General features: G+C 35.6%; 1 protein-coding gene and 1 non-coding gene across 8 annotated transcripts in view; one reads left to right on the forward strand and one right to left on the reverse strand.

Moving 5' to 3' along the window:
- Positions 1-24,795, forward strand: part of S6kII (Ribosomal protein S6 kinase II) — a 998,109-nt gene that overhangs the window by 264,062 nt on the left and 709,252 nt on the right. The gene's annotated exons all lie outside the window — the stretch shown is intronic.
- On the reverse strand, positions 15,390-15,465 carry TRNAC-GCA (transfer RNA cysteine (anticodon GCA)). Its single transcript has one exon. It is a non-coding gene; the product is annotated as a tRNA-Cys (tRNA).

Consider the following 24,795-nt stretch of genomic DNA (forward strand, 5'->3'; position numbering starts at 1 on the left):
ATATTTTTTTTTCTTAATCGTTATCTTCAATATTAAATTTTCTACAATTTTTTATTAAAAAAAATATTTTCTGAAGGAAAGGTAAAAGATCCTGGACTATGTTGTTGATGTAGACCTTTAGGATATTTCTGTAAAAGAATCATGCAGAAATTTAATTAATTGTAGCTTTTATTATGTAAATGGTTTACGATAGTAAAAATAATTATACAGATTTGTTATTATTTTTACAGGTAATTATTACTATTTCAATATTCTGAATAGTGTTTTATTAAATATAATGTATGCATATTAAGCATGAAAAGTTTTGTTCATTTAGCTTTTATAATAACTGACCTGTAAAAGAAAATGAATTACACTAAATTTTTGCAGGTTAGTGGTGTACCTCTTGCCTTAACATTATATGTATTTATGAATACAAACATACACATCATTAATAAATTTATCACTCATTAATTCATTTTTATTTTATGTTCATTCATTTATTGAATGACAGTGAATCTCATGTCTAAATGGAGGAATGCATATACAAAAACTACTAGCCAGGTCGTGATGGAATTTGTGGTCGACAAAGACGTTGCAGAAGATTTTTCTCAGGGTATTCCCATTCCTCTTTTCAATTCCATCAACACACTCCATCTTCTTATTTCATCTGTAACCTGCAATATTGTTAACCCTTAACTTGGCAAAACTTCATTTCTCACACTAGTTTATTAAACCTTGTCGGACCGTAAAGAAAACAACTATCGCAATGTCCATATTTTTATATGTTGTACAATATTATAGAATTGTGAAATTTTAATTTTCCTACCAATTTTTTTCTATTGTTTTATTAAAATTATAGCATAATGCCTATTAACCTGTTGTATCCTGTAGGATACTTTGTCAATTTAAGGGTTAAAAATAACCTACAGTGACTTCTTCGGGATAGTACGGGTTTCTGACGCGGGCCCCGGGGCATGTGACGTATCTGTTCGTCTGAGGATGGGTCCTGGTCTGTGACGGCTCAAGCAGATTGGCCCATCTGTCAGCTTCGGAATCACGAGTGCCACCCAGACCAGCTGTTGAGACTTGGACAGTCAATCCATATAGGCGCACAGTGCAATTCTAAGTGCATGGATACGTTCCGGAACCGCCCTGCAAAAGTCAAGCCAGACCAAGGTCTCCTTTGTTGCTTCGCTTAAAAAGTGTGCATTAATTATAGTTTCGGAACTCTCTAAATAAAATGAAAGAGTAATGGAACGGAGAAAAATTCTCTCCGGCGCCGGGATTTGAACCCGGGTTTTCAGCTCTACGTGCTGATGCTTTATCCACTAAGCCACACCGGATACAACTCCGACGCCGGTTAGAATCGTCTCAGATTAAGCTCCAACTCTTGGGTTCCCTCTAGTGGGCGCCCTCTGCACTACGTCATAGATGTCTATGAACGCAGGACAGAAGTCCACACATGTGCTGAGGTGCACTCGATATGAGTGACTAGTTGGCCGGGATCCGACGGAATCACTTCGTGATTTAAGACGGCGCTTATTCCGTCGGATCCCGGCCAACTAGTCACTCATATCGAGTGCACCTCAGCACATGTGTGGACTTCGGTCCTGCGTTCATAGACATCTATGACGTAGTGCAGAGGGCGGCCACTAGAGGGAACCCAAGAGTTGGAGCTTAATCTGAGACGATTCTAACCGGCGTCGGAGTTGTATCCGGTGTGGCTTAGTGGATAAAGCATCAGCACGTAGAGCTGAAAACCCGGGTTCAAATCCCGGCGCCGGAGAGAATTTTTCTCCGTTCCATTACTCTTTCATCATATGACGACGCAGAATAACTGCATGGAAATATCATATGTACTTCGGTACATTAAAATAATATAATAATATCTCTAAATAAAGTTTCAATCCAGTGTAATGAAGAGAAGGGATTGGAATAACTGTGCTAGTTGTTGCTAAGTGGACTGTTTTGAAATTCTAATGTTGTATGAGAGTTATATTCATGTTTTTTGAAGTTCCGTATATAACTTACTGAGATTGCGTGTTCACGAGACGTTCACCGTGCTAGATTCTCTTTGAAACACAGGAGAATAACTCTATTTCCTTGCTACGGAAACTTCCCTTGCTCTTTGAGACAACTCGAATTTGTTCCATCAAAGGAAACTTAGCCATCCATATAATGCATCCTTGATATACTGTATTCAGATGAAAGGAACTTGATTAATTTATGAGACATGTGGTAAATTCTCTTTGACAGTTTTCTTTTTTTTTTTTAATATGAATGTGAGAAGTAGGGCACTCTGTGTTCCTGTTTACTTCACAAGAGTTGTATACCCATCCATTTTTTATATTCCCGCTCCCGTGTGAGCTTATTATGGGGTAAGCAGGATTTCTTAACCCTTTGAAGATTGTGAACACCGCCCGTATGTAATACTAAATGAGTGAGCACCATAAAATAAAATATGTTTTGATTAGGTCTAAAGCACAAATGGGACACAAAGCATGGACCGACATCAATGCTAGATTAGTAACACCATCATACTTAGGCAGGGCTGATCATATTAGGAAGTTTAAATGTAGAAAACAAAGAACGGACGTGGCAAAATTTTCCTTTGTTAACCGCACAAGAGTAGACTGGAACAGCTTACCTGCGGCAATCTTTCAGGGCGGTCCTCTTAAAATCAATACATTTAAGGAAAGGTTGAGAAGATTAGACTGAAAATGTTAGGTGCAGTGTAAATATCTAAGTTTTGTCATGTAATTAATTAAGTTGATATGTAATTAATTAAGATGATGTGTAAATAAATTAAGTTGATATGTAATTAATAAAGATGGTATGTAATTAATTAAGGTGATATGTAATTACTGAAATTGGTGATAGTTGGGTCAAATAGAAGTACTTATAAGTTAGGTTTACTTTTGCTTTTGTAGGCATTATTATAGCATAGTTTGCATTTATAGTCCTAGGTTTATTGCATGTATTTATTTATAGTTAGAAGTAAATTTACGTTTATTTTATTTTTTATTGCTGTAATTATTGTATTATAGTAATGGTATCATTACAGTCTACTATATACAGTCACGAAGCTTGAGTTTTGAGGGTGCTAGAAACAATAGACTGTGACGGTACTATTTTGCATTGCCTGTAATGAGGCGATATTAGCGATCCTAGTGGTGAGCAACTATCTAATGTATGCATATTTACTACGTATTGAGCTTCTCGACTGTATATACTAGACTGTGGTGTTATTGTATATTTATCGTATCATTTATCTTAATGTTTTCTTTTTCCTTTCACACAATTGGTTTTAATGATTATTCTTTATGAATTGATTAGTAGGCCGATCTATTCGAACCCTTATTTAGGGCGACTTTTTTTTTGTAGATGTTCATATCACTGCCACCGGGTCTATATCCAATTGTACTATTAATAAATAAATACATACATACATGCATGCATACATACATACATACATACTAAACTAAATAAATAGACAAATACAATTTTAAAACATTCATACAGGATGACATTCTTGTACTTAAATATTATTCAGAATTTTAGTGATATCCAAGGAGAAGTCGCTTGTAGCTACATGTAAATAGTCTTGCAGATGTGTATTAATTATGATCGTGATTGAGGTATTTCATAAGCTAGAAAGTTTTTTTTTTTTTTTTTTGCATAGGTAAGTTGCTCCGAACATTGCCAGACATTTGAGAGAAACATTCCGCAGCATTTGGGACGTGTTTCTATTTTCTGTTCTTCAAAGTCAATGCATTTTTTCATTTTAAAACAAATATTTCAGAGCTAAGGAGGACTGGGTATCTATCAATTGAAGTTCTGCGTCAGCAGAATCTTGATTTTTCTGATTAAATCCACATTGAATTGAAAGGGGTTATACAGCATGTGAAATACAAGAAGGCCTATTAAGTCTCTAAGATATTATAATGTGTGGATAGGAACGCTGTTTGTTCCGCCCCGTACAACAAAGTTTGAATTTAGAAAGAACCCCAGATGCACTTTTTTACACCAAATGTCATTAAAAGAGCACTATGGTGCTCGCGAGCACCAGGTTGAAAACGTACATAGGTGTTTCCGTAAAATTGAAGTACAATATGTAATTTAACAATAAAATAATATCACTTTCTTTAAATAATTTTGACTTTTGTAAATTTTATGAATCAACATTAAACTTTCGTAAAAAGGAAGAAACACTGATATGGCCAATGGAACCTAATATCGCCATTTAGGATAACACAAACCATGTAGCGGTGTAAAACTTCTTATTAAATATCTCAATCATGCTTATCAGTACGTGAATGCTTCCCTTATTGCATTTAAATGTATTACATATTTTTTGCACAAATGTTTTCGCTACATTTAGCATCATCAGGTCCATATTATACTCGTACCTTTAAATTTAAGACATTACTGGTAAATAAATAAAATTAAAATATATATCTTAAATTATATTAAAAGTTAAAGGTTAAAGTAATTGACTTATGGATTAGTCATACCTTTGCACCTTATTGGTTTGAATTTGTAAATTGTGGAAAGTGCAAATAATGTTGTTAGTAATGTGAGTCATTGTTTCACATATTTACATTTCATGCACAGTTAATTAGAAAATTGCAAATAAACAAGAAATATTGTTTTAAAATGACTATTACTCTTTTCCTACGTCACACTACTTTTGACCAATAAAACGGTACGAAAGGACGTCTTTCAACCAATCATGGCTGCTTATCGCACAATTTTATCGCGTCCCTAGCATTTGTTTAATTTTATCGCGTCCCTAGCATTTGTTTATTTTTACCACTACCCTAGCATTTGTTTCTTTGTTTGCCAACATTTCAAACTGCACTGGTCTGGACGTCAAAAAAAAAAAAAAAAAAACAGAAAATTACAAACAATTCCAGTCGATGCACAGCACTTTCAAATATGACTCACATTGACATTCAAGAACAAGAATTAATAAAGATCACTCGTCATAGCTATGCATCTTCCCTGAAACCCTATTTACAAATAAATGAAGAGCACCATTCGGAAATCCTGAATAAGTTCAGGGATACACCATATTATCACCGAGTTCACTTCTTTTACGAACAGTATAACATCAACTTAACCACCAATCACTTTCAATAATTGTTTCTTTTAAAACTATTCATGTTTATTTTTTATTTCGTCATTGTTAATTAAAATGTTTCTTGTTTATTTCATCATCCCTAATTAAAACTTTTCTAACACTCGTTTATATTATTTAGGTTATGTTATAGCTTCTGCTATATGATTTTATGAATAGTCACGTATCACAGATTGTATATTACTTCTATTGAAAATCATCTGTCAAGTGACGTTGATTACTGGGATCGGGATAATTGAAGTGGAATGCAACTGTTTTAATAAAAATGAAACCGAATCAACAAAGTCTTATTCACCAGTAACCTTCCACAGAGTCCAATGAAGATTCCATAGTTGGCACAACTGATAAGAAAACAGCTATTCGTAACACACTACTGCCATCTACTAGCGTAATATGTATAATGTTGAGATGGTACAGATTTGAAGACAGTTTTGTATTTTCGTAAGTCAATTAATATTTTATTGTATTGGAGTACTTTATTACTTCTAATCTTTATAGCTATACTTTCTTCTAATCGTGTAATAGTCAATTAAATCCCACTCGAGTTTTGATTTTCTCTAGATAAATCAAAACCTCTAGTGAGATTACTGTTGAAAAAAAAAGGTATTTATTATTGAATTAGTAACAAAAAGGCAAAATAGGCAAAATAAAAATTGCTCCTATCACTTTGATTTACCCCAAATCACATTTATATCTGTGGAAATAATGATTTACTTTCACAAAGTAAAGAAGGCATTTTGCCAAACATCCGGGCTCTATTGATCAGTATTTAATTCGCCATTCTTGAGGCGTCGATGTAGGAAAGTGGAGTGCCTTCATGTAGCAGCGCTGTCAACTGGCACAATGCCTGGTATACGTAACTTTATTGGTCGGTACGCTACTCTGTATGCAATAGGGAAGTAGGAAGATACAGTCCAGGTTAGGGTATTAAAAGATGCATGTCCAAATCTTTGTTATCCCCTGGGATTTGGTAGTCTCATTTGCTTGCCACAGGCTCCTGTGGGAATAAAGTTTCCAAATTGAAAACAGTGGCGACTCCACTTGCGTGGACGTGAGGTCGAGCAGAGGTTAACCTCTGCCAATCCTCACTATGCCTTTGCATGCTATTACGTCACTCTTAACGCCTGCTGTTGGAAAGTGCATGCGCCATCAAGCATGGTGCTAAATTTTAATACGTATCTTCTATTGTAATTACTTACATGTACTGATGTACTGATTTCCAATTGAATAAAATTGCGGACGTGTCTTTGATTTCGTCATTTTGGTCATAAGATGTATTTAGTTTTTTTAGTTTAACGAAAAAATAGAAATTGATCGTTTTAGATCGCGTTTTATCAACTGCTATGGTTATCTAGCATCTGAGTGATGTGAAGATGATAATGTATATGTATATATATATATATATATATATATATATATATATTAACACTACAATTGGATATACACCCGGTGGCAGTGATATATACAATAATACTAGTGGCTTGTGCAGCAAATGCTGCAAACTAAGTTCATTAGACGTTCAAATAAACATTTTTCAGATTTATTTTCAATGAAGAATACCAGACATTCTCAAAGTTATTTGCTTCCATAATAATGAAAGATTCTCTCGAGCCAGTACTGAAGAGAACCACGTATATAACTACCTACACCACACTGCCATTAAATATATGAAAAAGACCCAACCCCACTTGATTAATAATTATAAAAAATATTTGATTTTTAATAATAGTATTATCTTACATAAGTTTTATAGTTTTCAGTAACATATACTATATATACTATATACCCGCCACTTAGTAAAATATAGAAATCAAAATCTAATTTAAGTTATTCTCTACATATACTTATATAACCCCAAAACGTTTCACTTTCATATCATCACTATAGCATTAATATGTATAATTAATGAAAAATAGTCACATCATGGCATTAACTACAATAATATTTCATTTCTAATGGTAATAATATTATCAAACCACCTCAAGTTTTGTAGTTTTTAATATCCAATACACAGCTGTACCCAGAAAATTACACACCATAGAATCGAACCTGTAAATTATTTTTAGTAAGTTAAGTTTTTAATAAGCAATTTAATTTGAGCTCTAAATATGTCAGCATTGTTGCAGATCATGGCCTTCGTGTAATATTGTTTACTGTAGTGTGTGTTTTGTTTTATTCTGAAATGTAACACGGCCGACTTGATGATCGCTTCGCTTCTCCTTTACAAAATGCGAAGGGAATATCAAGTCGGCCGTGAATGCTATTAGCTAGTTCTGAAAACTGACGACAGATGGATTTCGGAAAATAGGAAAATTATGTTTAAAAATTGACATTTCACTGAAAATTACTATTTTTCCGAAAAACTTTGAGTTCCAAGCTTCAAAATAAGGGGTCATTTATTAAAATCCGTCCAGCCGTTTTCCCGTAATTTCCATAACTAGTTCAAATTATATGTATAGATCATTACAATAATACAAAAATTACAGCAATAAAAAAGTAAAATAAACGGAAATTTACTTCTAACTATAAATAGATGCAATAAACCTAGGACTATAAATACAAACTATGCTATAATAACGCCTGCAATAAGCAAAAGTAAACCTAACTTATAAGTACTTCTATTTCACCCAACTATTACCAATTTAAGTAATTACATATCACCTTAATTACATATCAACTTAATTAAATAGCATCTTAATTACATATCAACTTAATTTATTTACATATCAACTTAATTACATATCATCTTAATTAATTACATATCAACTTAATTAATTACATATCAACTTAATTAATTACATGACACAACTTAGATAATTACACTGCATTACAATTACATTTTCAGTCTAATCTTCTCAACCTTTCCTTAAATGTATGAGCTAAATGAGTCCAGGGTCCAGGGCCGAATGATGTCGAGCATTTGCTCTTAATGGGTTGAGGGGAAAATCCCGGAAAAAATCTCAACCAAGTAAGTTGCCCCAACCAGGATTTGAACCCGGACCTTCTCATTTCAAGCTCGGACGTACTGTTACTTCACAACGGTTTTATTTCCATATCATGTTTTGAAAATTTTGGATTGGTTTATAATATTTATGTATGTAGTTACACTTTTTGCATGAATTGCGAAGTGTGTTTGGTGACAGAACAATTAGTCGAGGATTGTGGCCACCTCGTTCCCCTGACCTATCTCCATGCGATTTTTATTTATGGGGAACGTTGAAGAATAAAGTGTACGCATCAAATCCGCACACGTTACAAGAATTGAAAGACATCACGAGAGAAATACAGGCAATCAGTCAACATGAACTTTTGCGAGTGAACCAGAATTGTTTTCGGAGATATAAGGAATGTGATCGAGTTGAAGGTCATTATTTTCAACATCTGTTGTGATGCAGGTAAGCCTAATGTTAGTAGAGTAGTTAGTGTTGCGTACCCATGACTTGCCGGTCGTTTACGTGTAACTCTGGCGGCAGACGCGCCAATCTTCACCCAGTCCAACACCGTCGCGGAACGGTCCGGCCGAGCTACGAACACACTGTATAGTCCGTCGCTCAGCAATGTTTGCAATGGAGTGAGGAGTTAAGAGGTAGTGTGCAGTGACTCGATTGAGTTATTAACACCCATGTCTAGCCTGGACTAATACGGGATGAGACTTGCTTACAGCGTGGTTTAGATTTCATCTCATTTGCACATTCAAGGTAGTAAAACGTACGTTTTTATTTTATTGGGTTATTTTACGACGCTGTATCAGCATCTAGGTTATTTAGCGTCTGAATGAAATGAAGGTGATAATGCCGGTGAAATGAGACCGGGGTCCAGCACCGAAAGTTACCCAGCATTTGCTCGTATTGGGTTGAAGGAAAACCCCGGAAAAAACCTCAACCAGGCACAGTAACTTGCCCCGACCGGGATTCGTACCCGGGCCACCTGGTTTCGCAGCCAGACGCGCTGGCCGTTACTCCACAGGTGTGGACAAAACGTACGTAAGTTGCAGATGATTGAAGGATCGCCATATCATGAAAATGTACGATTTATTTTCCGTACAGAAACGCTTGAGATTTGTGAAGAAGTAACTTAGTTTTTGTGACTTTTTTTCTGTAAGACGAATATCTTTCAAATTTACACTTAGGATGTCATTCTAATATTGTTATAATTATGATATGATATGATATATGATATGATATGTTATGATATATGATATGATATATGATATGATATATGATATGATATGATATGATATATTATATGATATGATATGATATATTATATGATATGATATGATATATGATATGATATATTATATGATATGATATGATATATGATATGATATGATATATGATATGATATGATATGATATATGATATGATATGATATATGATATGATATGATATGATATATGATATGATATGATATATGATATGTTATGATATATGATATGATATATATGATATGATATGATATATGATATGATATGATATATGATATGATATATGATATGATATGATATATGATATGTAATGATATATGATATGATATGATGATATGATATATGATATGATATGATATATGATATGATATATGATATGATATGATATGATATGATATATGATATATGATATGATATATGATATGATATATGATATGATATATGATATGATATATGATATGATATATGATATGATATGATATGATATATGATATGATATGATATATGATATGATATGATATATGATATGATATGATATATGATATGATATGAAATATGATATGATATATGATATGATATATGATATGATATATGATATGATATGATATATGATATGATATGATGTATGATATGATATATGATATGATATGATATATGATATATGATATGATATGATATATGATATGATATGATATATTTCGTCACAGCACTTCTTTACATGTAATGGTGTATCTCACATTTCTGTATCCGGTGCCATCATTAACATATTATTACAATAACACATTATTTGCAGTGCACGTGTACACAAATACTCCCAATTACACTATGTACCTGTTTTGTCACTTGGTCAAACTCCCCTTCAGTATTTCTCCTACATTTCATTTGCTATTCTCTATTTGATCATTAATCCTAATATATCCAATATTATTTACGTCTTTCAAACCCCCTTTGTCCACACCTGTGGAGTAACGGTCAGCGCGTCTGGCCGCGAAACCAGGTGGCCCGGGTTCGAATCCCGGTCGGGGCAAGTTACCTGGTTGAGGTTTTCTCCGGGGTTTTCCCTCAACCCAATACGAGCAAATGCTGGGTAACTTTCGGTGCTGGACCCCGGACTCATTTCACCGGCATTATCACCTTCATTTCGTTCAGACGCTAAATAACCTAGATGTTGATACAGCGTCGTAAAATAACGCAATAAAAAAAAACCTTTTTCCTCTAACTACTATTCACTAAAATCTCAATTTCACTTTTTCTGTATAAATTATCGTATTGAATTATTTGTCCTATTTGTTCTTTGACCTTTTCTCCTATCTTTCTCTTATATTCATTTACTGTTCCAACGTTCAAATGTTAGTACTAATTTTATGCTGTCACTTGTTCACTTCTCTTAACCCTTTCTCACTATTTTCACTCATTCCTATTTGCGCTCACTTTCACTGTCTCACTATTGTACTTACTCCTAATCCTTTCTCACTTTCTCACTTCCTATAAAATATTGTTACAATTAACAAATTGAGATGAATGTTTGACACTGTTAGGTATGCGATCGACGAAGTGTTTTATGAGTAGCATCAATGGTGCACGATTTCTTCACTAACTCGTTATGTTGTATTCTTAAATTGTTTAACTAAATTTCGTCACATCCTCCGCTGCGGCTCTAATGTTTCCTGCCACAAATCCAGATGGAAAGTCTAGATTTATCTCCTTCCTAAAGAACTGCCTGTTTCTTAGTCTTGTTCATTGATTCATTTATTTCATTCCATAGATCTTACATGAGGAATGAAGCTTTAAGATCTGGAACAAGTCAAAATTGTACAATATTACAATTACAGTTTTACAGTTTAGTAATTTTCTACAATTTTTACAATTTTGTGCAATTTTTTACAATATTTTGGCGAGATGTAGTGGGGTCCGAGGATTCGCCAAAATATTACCCGGCATTTGCCTTTTGGTTGGAGAAAATCTCGGAAAAACCCAACCAGGTAATCAAATCAAAGGGGTTGATGCCGAGGACTCGCTCTATAACGTTTTAGCTGTGACAGTACGCAAATCTCTCACAACACGACTGCATTATCGGAGTGATGTTGATGACGGATGGTCACTTTTGCCACTTACTCTCGTTTATAGCGTCTGGAAAGTTGAATGCTTATTTGTTACTCGAATCTAGTCCATTTCTCAAACAGCGGTGCCTCCTGGATCGCAGTCTTCACACTCTTTTCTTTGCGATCGTTCTTTTTCTCTGCGACGACTTTTTAAAATTCAATGTAATCACTAAAGATTCAGAAATCCTGTTCATAAACTTGTAATGTAATATTGGTCGTCATCCTTTGGTGTAAGTCAATAAATGTTCGGAATTTCTTGTTCCTGTGAGTAGGAGCTACCGTCAGCGTATAGGTAATTAAGTATGGACTTCGCGTCGGTACCTTTGATGTAGCCGGACTGATTTCAATGACCTTGAAACCAGTTTGAGCGTGAGATTCTGCTTTCTCCCAGGAGTTGGCGCTGACATCACACCAGCTAGCAGTCGACACAGCGGAAATATAACACATACAATTAATACATCTAGATACATTACATACTCAGATAAAATAAATTGGACTGATGAAATAATAAATCGGTCATTAACTATAATGTGTAGACTCTAGAGTTCCTTTATAATGAGAGCTGAGACGTTGACCCGAACAACAATTAAAATATGTAATGATTTGATAGCGCTGAAAATGGAAAAACAAAACTCCTATGAGAAGTAAAACCATATACCTATATTATATTGTATACAAATGTTAAACGAATTTGATACATAATTTTATAATGTAGGCCTATTATAATATTTTGTGATGTAATTTATTATATATAAAATATAAACAATTATTATTACAACTAGTATGTCACTGAGAAATAAGGAAAAGCTATTAACTTGAATTTATTTGAAGCAAAGCGTTACTGGATTATGCAATAAGGTAGGCGATGTTTGGATCCTGTGTCTCAACTCTATACTCAATTATTATCTTAGCGTGTCCTCGATTACACTGACCTCTAGCGCTTGAAAGTGGAACTAAACGCCGGCGCACAGAGAAACAAAATACAGGAAAATTCGCTCAGTGTCCATTCTTTGTAATCCCTATTCGCTGCTACCGTTATTATGAAGATCTCTTATGTTGGAGGTATTTTTTGCATAATATTTTTCATTTAAGAGCTCGTGAATGGAAATCATAACTGGGAGAGTCTCTGCTGCATATAAACGAAATCAATGTACGAAGCATTTCGAAGGTTTCTCTTGATATGATACATAATTCGTTACATAATGTCATCGGAAGCACCATAAATTTAGAAAATTAAGGTAAGGCCTACTTCTAATTTAATTTTGTATTAGCCACCGGCGTGGCTCAGCCGGTTAAGGCCTTTGCCTACTGGTTTGAAGTTGCGTTCGGGCGCGGGTTCGATCCCCGCTTGGGCTGATTATCTGCTTGGGCTTTTCCGAGGTTTTCCCCAACCGTAAGGTGAATGCCAAGTAATCTATAGCGAATCCTCGGCCTCATCTCGCCAAATACCATCTCGCTATCACCATTCTCATGGAAGCTAAATAACCTTGTAGTAGATACAGCGTCGTTAAATAACCAACTAAAAACATTTGTCTTTCATTCATTCATAGTTCTCTGCCCAAGAGCAGGTCCTTCACTACAAATCCAGTACTCTCCAATCTTTCTTATTTTTTGCCTTCCTCTTAGTCTCCGCATATGATCCATATATCTTAATGTCGTCTATCGTCTGATATCTTCTTCTGCCACGAACTCTTCTCCCGTTCACCATTCCTTCCAGTGCATCCTTCAGTAGACCTTTTCTTCTCAGCCAGTGACCCTGCCAATTCCTTTTCCTCTTCCTGATCAGTTTCAGCATCATTCTTTCTTCATCCACTCTTTCCAACACAGCTTCATTTCTTATTGTGCCTGTCCATTTCACACGATCCATTCTTCTTCATATCCACATTTCAAATGCTTATATTCGCTTCTCTTCACTTCGTCGTAATGTCCACGTTTCTACTCCACGCAATACCACACTCCAGACAAAGCACTTCATTAGTTTTTCCGTAGTTCTTTTTCCAGAGGTCCGCTGAAGATGCTCCAATTTTGTCTTTATATAACACCAATTACAACTACTGGGTGTTCATTTCAAAGTGTGTCATGACGTCACTGTTGTGAGTTAGCGATTTGGAGCGAGTTTCAACTTTTGTGTCAGAGAAGTTGCGTTCAATCTGAACTTGAGAACGTGTACGGTAAAACTTGAACGTCGTAGCAACAGATGGCTGTCTGTACGGTCTGTGTGCTACCATAACCTCTTTCGAACTGTGTTTTGCGCGGCAAGTCATACGCAGGGTATTTGTTATCATCGGTTGCGTACGGCAACATTCCACAATACAAATCAAATGCTCCATGTCCATGTTGACCGTCGAAGTTAATGTCAACAAATACGTAAGTAATCGTCTTAACCCTCTCCCCATATTCCAACAGTAAGAAAAAAACTCACCTCAGTACGTGTTTCCAAACAGTTCACATTCCTGCCACTACCGGCGTTACCGTACGTATCGGTAAGTACTCTTCAGAATGAACGCCGTACTTGCTAGGCAAGTTCTCTGGCACATAGTTAATACGCCCCTGTGGAAGTATAGGAAGATTGAATTGTCTAGGCTCATCGGCTAGCCACATGACGTCATACAGCGAGCCATGACACACTTTGAACTGAACACGCAGTAGTCCGTCTAATAGGAATTTTTGGGGCCTGCATCTCATTGACTTGTTGCTAAGAAGATTGTTCTACAGGTCTTTATAATGCATAATAGCTATAACAAGGACTTATACCCATAGACATTGTTTAAGCGTCTGTGAATATTTGCAGTGTTCTTCTCTGCAAAAAAAGAAATTCTATCACAGTTCTCCTGCTTAACACGTAGACTACTTCATGTGTAGTTAAAATTTTGAACTGCTTCGCCACCATTTAACGGAAATTGATTAAAGTACATGGACTTAACTGTTTTGTATAAATCTGAAGTCTGATTAGTGTAGGCGTAGTATGTTGCTAGTCAGCGATGTATGTAATGGAGGGTGAAAGGAACTGGCCTCATTACCTTATTATCTCCTGGCTTAGTTGCCTCATGAGTGATGCCTTATTCATGTAACTTATGAGATCCAAATCTGTCTTCGGACAGTTGACTAAACATCTAACACCAAGAATTGGTTATAAGCAGTAGTGCTGATGTATGCAATCCCGCTTCAGAGATGTGTCGGAAGTGTTGCCTATAAAGTACGGCGTTTAAGTAAAGTGTCGATAGAACATCGCTTGAACTGAAGAACGGTAAACTACGCTTGCCGGTGACCTCTACCTTTTACTGAGGAGACCCGGGCTCGATATCCGTCTGGATCAGGGTGAATTTTGTCGTGGATGAAATGTAGTCGGATTTTTCTCTTAATTTTTCCTGTTTTCCTTCATTATTAATAATAATTTCAGGAACGTCCCACAATCAGCCTTCACTCAGTGAGGTCCGATACCAGGTCACCAGAATAAATAAACTTCTAGAAATATCTACAAGTTTTACTTTTAGAGAACTCGGAGGTTCATTGCCGCCCTCACATAAGCCCGCCATCAATCCCTATCTTGAGTAACATTAATCCAGTCTCTACAATCATGTCCCACCTCCCTCAAATCCATTTTAATATTATCCTCCCATCTACGTATCGGCCTCCCCAAAGATATTTTTCCCTCAGGCCTCCCAACTAACACACTGTATGCATTTCTGGATTTGCTAATACGTGCTACATGCCCTGCCCATCTCAAACGTCTGGATTTAATGTTCCTAATTATGTCAGGTGAAGAATACAATGCGTGCAGTTCTGCGTTGTGTAACTTTCTCCATTCTCCTGTAACTTCATCCCTCTTAGCCCCAGATATTTTCCTGAGCACCTTATTCTCAAACACACTTAATCTCTGTCCCACCTCATTGAATACTACACGGCTATTATGAAATAGCCAATGTGTATTATTACTATTTAATACGAGAAAAATTCGTACCGGCACCGGGAATCGAACCCAGGACCTCTCAGCTCTGCGAGCTGAAAGCTCTTTCCAACTGAGCTATGCCGGGACACGATCCACTGCGCCGGCCGAACCTCTCTCGTAATGCTTTTACGGTCTTACTAGCTGCATTTGAGACGAAACAAGTCATCTATGCCGGTACGAATTTTTCTCGTATTAAATAGTAATACAACATGTTGGCTATTTCATAATAGCCGTATAGTATTCAATGAGATGGGCGAGACCTCATACAAAATGAATATGTGATGTATTAACTGTTAGCAGTTGTCACGAACTGATGTTGAATATGGCCACAAAGTCATTTAAATATGCACTCCTGCATATATGACTTGTATCGTCTCAAATGCAGGTAGTAAGGCCGTAAAAGCATTACGAGAGGGGTTCGGCCGGCGCCGTGGATCGTGTCCCGGCATAGCTCAGTTGGAAAGAGCGCTCAGCGCGCAGAGCTGAGAGGTCCTGTGTTCGATTCCCGGTGCCGGTACGAATTTCTCTCGTATCAAATAGTAATGTTAAGATGATAATATACAATTGTTGTTGTATTGGAAACATCTATCTTTGTTAACAGATTTCCAGTTGGATTTTTCTTCTAAAGAGACGACTCCGGTATGGAGAGCAATTTGGCTAAAAGGACATTCAAATGGTGATGATGATATTAAATATTGGCTAGAATATGAGTAATATTTCCTATATTAAAAGGAAAATAGAAAACTTAAAATTACTTAAAACGTGTCAGAATTTCCCTTAAGGGGAATTGGACGTTATCGCATGCAAAGTAATGATAAAAATAGCCTATCTTCAAGCGGTCAGAATTGTAGTACTATTTATCACAGCTCTTTCATTTTTTTAGTGATATATGTATACACATTAAGCTTTAAAATGAAAGAAGAATCTAGTGTAAATCTTACCTTAAATTAATTTTTTAATTTAATCATATTTTTTTATATAAATTCACTACATACCTGTGATTAGGTACACTCTATTCACTTATCATAGCACACACTGAATTAAAATTTTGGCCACTTACTGCTAATAGATACTAAAATATACCCTACTAAAATTATTAAAATATCTGTAATATTATGGGCATACGGCTTATACTAATCTTCAATTCCTTTTTAATTTATTGACGGTGATGATTGCTATAAGCTCTATGCCCATAATATTAAGGATATATGAATAATTTTAGTAGGGTATGTTTTAATATCTATTACCAGTAAGTGGTCAAATTTTCAATTCAATATGTGTTATAATAAGTGAATAGAATGTACCTAATCACAGACATGTAGTGGATTTATAAAAAATTGTGCTTAATTAAAAAAATTAATTTAAGAATAAAGATTTACTCTAGAGTAACCATTCTTTTTCATTTCAAAGCTTAATGTGTATACATATATCACTAAAAAAATAAAAGAGCTGTGATAAATAGTACTATATTTATGACTGCTTGAAGAGAGGCTATTTTTACCATTATTTTGTATGTGATAATGACCAACTCCCCTTAACAACGAATGTATGGTATTAATTTAAAACAACAATAACACTGCTGACATAATACGCTATTGTGCAAGAAAATTCGTCAGCGTTGACTGAAAATCTGAATTGCTTCGCACAGGGAACTCGTTCAATTGGATTACAATAAATTATAAGCAAGATATTCCTAAGTGCAGACAGCTGTGAAATGTTTTGTACCAAAAGATGTGATGAGGAAGTTTAATTAATGTTCAATATTTTTGTATTGTACATTAGTTTGATGTGACCAACTTAATCTTATTAGTTTCAATTGCGATGTCTCCTCATACAGCAATGTACTGATGTTAGGCCAGTGAAGTGCAGTTTATGAAACCTATTTTATCCATATTGTAACACAATTCATTGCCTGTGTACGGAAGTGTAGGTGTCTTGTTCAGTATCTATTACTGGTCCAAAATATATATTCATTTCCATAAATGTAGTAAAATTATTTCTCTATCATGTTGCATAAAGGTGTTGATTTCAGACACGAAAACCTGGACATTTTTAAATTCATTTTTTATTCATTTCATATAGCCTATTGTGGTGCAGCACGATGGGTACAACAATACAAGATGCTTTGACCACTTAGCTGCTTGTTCGATCTATATTCATGCGGTACAAGTGGCCCTCTTGTGTGGGTGGACAAGTGTGCATGTAGAGGCTGTAGTCACGGAATTTAATGTTGCAGCGTATCGATCGCGTGAAGTTTCATTTGATAACTGGGAGGGAGACCTGGCCAGCAATTCTGAAGAAAGATAAGCGAATTCCCACCTAACTCATTTAAGACGGTCATGTATTCGACTAAATTTAGTTACTTAAAATTGTATTTTAGTCAATAAATTAATGTATTTATTATTTGTGTTGTATAGATGCAAACCCCGACATTTCCATCTTTGTTAATTTTTCAGGAAATGAACAAAATTATTTACTAACAAACTATGTTACATAAAATGTCTAAACTGTACTAGCCGTTTAAAGACAGAACTATCACCATAATTATTACTTTAAGTGGCAAGAAATGTTAGTTGTTTTCTATAAATAGCCTATCTATATATATAATTTGAACTGGTAATGGAAATTACGGGAAAACGGCTAAACGGATTTTAATAAGTGGCATCTCATTTTGAAGCTTGGAACCCAAAGTTTTTCAGAAAAATAGTAGTTTTCAGTGAAATGTCAATTTTCCTACATCATTTTCCTATTTTCCAAAATCCATCTTTCCTCAGTTTTGAGAACTAATTAGTTGCATTTCAGAATAAAACAAAACACACACTACAATAAACAATATGCTATTACACGAAGGCCATGACCTGCAGGATTGCTGATATATTTAGAGGTCAAATTCAGTTGGTTATTAAAAACTTCAAGACATACTAAAAATAATTTACAGGCCTGATTCAGCGGTGTGTAATTTTCTGAGTACAGCTGTGGTATATTGGATATTAAAATCTACAAAATTTGAGGTGGTTTGATGACATTATTATCATTACAAATGAAATATTATTATAGTTAATGCCATGATGTACTACTTGTCATTATGATGATATGAAAGTGAAATTTTTGGGGTTATAGAATAGAGAATACCTTAAATTAGCTCTTAATTTCTATAATTTACTGAGTAGGGGCAATATGGTATATAACTACAAAACTTACATAAGATAGTAATACTGTTATTAAAAATCAAAATTATTAATCAAGTGACGTTGGGTCTTTTCCATATATTTGATGGCGGTGTGGTGTAGATATTTATATACGTCATTCTCTTCAGTATTGGCTCGAGAAAGCGCAAAAATTACAGTTCCTGAGGAAAGAACAAAAGGTATTACTTACTGATAAAATAAGAAGCCTACAAAATTTTTTAGTCTCCCGATCATTTCAGCAATATCTCTTAGCAGGATAAAATGATTTTACCCTCTACATTTCAAGCTCTACATGCAGCAACTATACCAAGATGCTATGCTATTGTTCGAAAGCATAGCAAACCTGACATTTTTTTAAGTTTCACCTAGAATCCACAATGACCTGAAATAGCTTTTGCTTTACTCCCACATGAAAAACCCACTGATCGTCCTGACATTGTTACTTGCGTTTTCGCGCTGAAACTAAAAAATTGAAGCTGGATAGGTTCAAGAGAAAGTATTTGGCATAAAAAACATTCAGAGGGAGTATGTTACATTATTACGGAAGCAACTATCTTTCAAAATGTCTGATATTCTTCATTGAAAATAAATCTGAAAAAAATTTATTTGAACGTCTAATGAACTTAGTTTACAGAATTTGCTGCACAAGCCACTAGTGATAAGATAATATGGAAATGTCTGAGTTTGCTTTTTAATGATTATCTTAATATTTATAATGTCCATTATAGCATTATTTTACAGCTACTACTAACAAAACTGCATGACGCTGACATTAAATTTATTTGTAATATATATTTTTTGCAATATTATTGGAAAACAACAGTAAAAAATTAATTCAATGGCGGGTCTAGTACTATGACGACTTCAGAATTGCCACTACCTTTTATACTTTTTTCTTTGCGAAAAATGTTTTAAACTTATTTGAAAGTATCCACAGTTTATATTTTATATATAGTACTATAAATATTTTATTTAGAAAAAAAAAAGATACTTAGAACTGCCACTGCACACAGTTCAAATCCTCAATAACTCCGCTTCATTCTGTGCTTCACAGAGGCATTTTTCTTACTGTGTGCTGCATTATCAAGCACTTACCTGTAGAGCTTGAAGTCACTTTGTTCCTTCTATTCATCTCAGAAATGACGCTTTAGTAATTAATCAATATAGAACATTTTTCTTTTTTAACTGGCCCACCGAAGGACAAAATTTCAAATTTAACCTTGTCGATGTTATTACTTTTTTTGAAAACAGAATTTGCAAATCATTTGCCAGATCTGTAGAATGGTTCACCTCTGATTTTCAGAATTCCATTTTCACGAATCAGGATCATTCTCTTATCCCCGTTGAATTTGAAATGCCACTGTCCAGGAATTTTCATAAGCTTAGCATATTTTTTTCAGTCATACTGCTGCGTCTCTACCACGTTATGTTATTATACCAAATTGCTGGAATATATCTTTATGCTCGGGGACTAAAAATAATCGTTTATCTTTTCCTTACAATTTTTTCGATTTGCCCGAAAACCCTATTAGAGGGAAAATAACTATGGCCTGCTACAGGGAATACTTACACTTTATTACTTTATAATATTGTGGCACCCGTTTGGAACGTTCTGGTCGCGTCAGGGAGTTGCGCTCGCATTTGGCGAGAAGGAAGGCGCGGGGAAACGGAAACAGGGACCCCTGTCGCTAGCAGCGGTACGGAGCAAGGGGGAAGAAAAAGCGGCTGTGACTGGGCGGAAGTAAGGAAGCACCTGGAGACCGATTGTTGTGGAGGTCCAGAAGCTTCGCAATGCAGAACATTCTAGATGTTCGTGGTAAATAAATAACACCGTGAGTTGCCCACGAAAGTTAGTCAGTCGATAGAAAGTTAGTCTTCTGTCAGCCTTCAAGTATTGGACAGCAGCGAGCAAGGTGGACCTGGGTTCGACGTGCAGTGAACTTGAGTGAGTCCGTAACTGTGGCAGAGTCCAGGCGAGGGCGACATGTCCGGAAGACCTGAGTTCGATGTGCAGTGAACTTAAACAGTGAGCTAGAAGAACTAGCCAAGGCACGCGAACTGTGAACTGAGAACTGACAGTTCTGTTCTGCACATAGTGCTTTGTGAACATTAATTGAAATTAGAAGTACATTGTTGTTCTTCTCAATAATACACGTGTATTGTCATTGTCGCTGTGTGGAGTGCAATAGCGACTATTTTGTTGCTGTGTTGAGTGGAATACCCATTGTTGTAGGGTTAAGTATTAAGAATAAAGTCCACACCTGTGGAGTAACGGTCAGCGCGTCTGGCCGCGAAACCAGGTGGCCCGGGTTCGAATCCCGGTCGGGGCAAGTTACCTGGTTGAGGTTTTTTCCGGGGTTTTCCCTCAACCCAATACGAGCAAATGCTTGGTAACTTTCGGTGCTGGGCCCCGGGCTCATTTCAACGGCATTATCACCTTCATTTCATTCAGAGGCTAAATAACCTAGATGTTGATACAGCGTCGTAAAATAACCCTATAAAATAAAAAAATTTAAGAATAAAAGTCACATTGTTGACAGGTGTGTGGTGGCAAAGTAGGAATAAAAAGTTACAATATTTTAAGTAACACAGTCACAATATCCAATTCGCTAGCAACGACGTACAGTTAAGTGGTAGCAAAGGCGGAAACCATGTGACTTAATTCGCATCACGTATTGGCTAACGGAAATGTCGGGGATTGTATCTCACTGCTCCGAGGAAATGTCGGCGTTTGAATCTAAACCCTGCATTCGCAGTGTTCAAATGAATAGGAATTGTCACTATTTGCTTATAAATTATCAGTGAACATTTAGATTTCAATGTGGAGAATTTTTTTGTGTGAAAATCTTATTTTCGCTGAAAAGTGGAAATGTCGGAGTTTGCATCTATACGACTCATTTGATGAGGTTACTTTTGTATACAACTTTCATGAATTACGGAGAAAACTTAACTATGAAATGAAGGTTTCCGCCTTATATTTGCTCTCTTCCAACGAAAACTCCTGATGTGACTGATATGTGTATGTTGTCATAATGTGTTACTTGGGAAATTATACTCCCACGTTCAATGTGATCACAACTAAGTTGAAGGTACAGATTAAACGAATTCCGATCATAGGTATTTCCTCTTAACAAAAACGCACACCACCACAGCGAATACGAGGAATTCTGTTAGAGCATGCAGCTTATTGTTAATTCTTGCAGTTTTCTCTCCTGTTGTGCTTGTTTATTTTATATGGATTAACAGCGGCACAGTCAGACAACACAAAAAAAAAAAGCGAAGAATGAGCTAGAGATTAAGTTTTTCATCTATGATGCCGAAAAAGTCGTTGTAGGTTTTGCGTTTGTCCCTCCATATACAGAGATTTTTTTCCCTCTTAAACAGTGGCCGGCAGATGCTGCAGTTGTGGCGTAAGAGCCAGTCAGATCGCAAGAGCTTGGGAGAGCGAGCAGTTGAGTCGTATTAATGTTAGCACACACCAGCGCAGTGGCGTCAGTGCAGCAGTAGAACGGGACTGTTGAAAACAAAAAGGATCTATCTACATTTTATAGAAGATTTCCCCAGGCAAGATTCCCTCGATTGCATAGATTTGCTGCTAGGATGTTGAGCATATTCGGATCTACGTATGTATGTGAACAGTTCTTTTCTGTATGAAGATCTGCAAACCACAACATAGAAACCACCTGTCTGATCTGAACTTGAAACATATTCTTCGCTTGTGTGTTAGCCAGGCTATGACTCCAAATATTGCAAAATTAGTACGCGAGAAAAGAGGAAAAAATCTTGACAAAGCGTTTAGCTTGGGCACGGTAGTGACACAAAGTGATGGTGTGTTTCAAAAGTTGAAATGTACTTTGCATACTACTCACCAAGATAGGGCCTATATAGTTTAATCTGTATATTATGTAGAAAAATGTGTGTTAAAAACACTGTTTTCAAGTTTCCGAGTAGATAAAATGTTGCAGTACTGCTTAAAGTATTTATTTACATGTTTGTATGATTATAGCAGTTTCGGAATTTCATTTATATATGCAAACGCTTCTGCAAGTGGCTGTATTATGAGTTTCATATTATTGTAAGTACATTAAATTTGATTACAGACCAAGATATTTTGTTACATTGATTTATCACGATTGTACAGTTTTGTTTTCGTACAAATGTATTGTAATTGTGCTGTGTCCATACTATGTCAGAAGAATGGATCGCGCTCTGTCAGTGCATAGACCCGCACCACCTCTGTTCAGATGAACCTTCTCTCCACGCTGTGCTCAGTATGCAGAGATTGCCGAGCAAAGAGCAGGGCGGCTACGTCGTATGACGTCACAGAGCACGGAACATGCCGGTCACTGCTCTTAAACCATTGGCATTAGTCAGATTTTGTTCATAGAATATACCGAGTCACTTTTTATCCATGTAGGCCCTAAGATACAAATGAAATATAATTAACCTTTCTAAAAAGAGATACATTTTATTTAGAATAATAGAGTAGATGCTATTGGTATCACAAATTTATCACCTTGAGTTATTTTTCTTCTTCTTTTATTAGATGGAGAGGAATACTAGGGCATTCGAAAAGTAATGGCAACATAGTTACTGTTTCACACTAAATTAATTTTTGTTACTTTTGACATTACATACTTTGAATATAGCCTCCTGCCATGTCAGCAATACGTTAGCGAATTAAAAGAGGTTGGTTAGCTTAGATACGAATCTTAGCTACTACATATTGTGGAACAGTAGTCTTTCACAACAATGGTATTATTAGGAAATGTTGTAACTGAGGGGCCCAGGATCTAAAGTTAGACAGAACTTGGTTGATGTGTCACGATGTCTCGGGGCACTTGTCAAATATCAAGGATTGGTTACCTCACTGGTCACTGTGAAGTGATTCATCGTCCTATTTAAATGTCTGTTCTCTTTTTCGAAGCTCTTCACTCTCGAATTGACGGAGCCAAATAAGGAGTATAACGGGTTTGGAGCCAGCCGTGATTGCTGCTTCACTCCTGTCACATAAATGGCTTAGCCCCGGCTTTCATTTTGCTTGTATCCATATATGAAATATGAAGTCAATAGCTGTAGGTAAATGCTGTGTTCATCCAACGCCATTCACTTTTATGTGTGCAGCTGTTTTATTTTATAAATATACAGAGATCCCCAGAGGGCCGTGATGAATGATTTGAATTCAGAAGTTCCATTCGATTCAGATATTATTAAGATACTAGCTGTACCCGTAATATAAAGTAATTACATAATTAAAATAAGACATTTGATCCAGGGAACATTCGCGTTTGATAGAAGGATAAAACGTTTATTATGTTACTTAATTTAAATTGTATTAAAAAAATTAAAATGCGATCATTTTGATCCAGAGACCACTCATTTGGTCATAAAAATTATTTTAGGAAATACCGCAAACGAATGCCTATCAAGTTTTCTGTGCATAAGAAGCTATTTTAATCTTACCTGTCCTCGATTCACTCAGAAGTTACTGTAATAACATTATAGCATTATGTCCATCTAGAGAAACTACACTTTCCAATGGTGAATTAATAATTAATTATACGAATCAGTTAATTTAGCTTCCGATATTACTTCATAGAAACACAGAAACATTCTCTGTAGGCTATGATTCATAGCTTTCGATTGTTGTTGTTTTCCAAGGCCCCTTATAGACGAAGTCATTTGTTTTTTATTTCATTACACCGCCTTGGATGGCGTTGTTATTGTAATTTGAAACTCATTTATGTCATTAAATGTCACTCCCATCAAAATTTTTTAAAGAATAAAACTTATCGGAAATTATTTTTAAAGACACTTTTGTTATGTAATATTTTTCATGAGAATTAATAATAAGGGAGATAAATCGATTTATTTAATTCAAGCCCCCTTATAACCCCCCTTTTGAATAAAATAGTTTGAATGCCATATAGCCTATATTCTTAGTTACAACGAACTTAATTTATATTCCAATTTGCATATAAATCGGTCCAGCCATTATCGCGTGAAAAGGTAACAAACATCCAGACAGACTTACTTACTTACAAATGGCTTTTAAGGAACCCGAAGGTTCATTGCCGCCCTCACATAAGCCCGCCATCGGTCCCTATCCTGTGCAAGATTAATCCAGTCTGTATCATCATATCCCACCTCCCTCAAATCCATTTTAATATTATCCTTCCATCTACGTCTCGGCCTCCCCAAAGGTCTTTTTCCCTCCAGTCTCCCAA

This window comes from Periplaneta americana, chromosome 11 (genome assembly GCF_040183065.1).
Source record: "Periplaneta americana isolate PAMFEO1 chromosome 11, P.americana_PAMFEO1_priV1, whole genome shotgun sequence".
In the NCBI taxonomy this organism is placed as follows: domain Eukaryota; kingdom Metazoa; phylum Arthropoda; class Insecta; order Blattodea; family Blattidae; genus Periplaneta; species Periplaneta americana.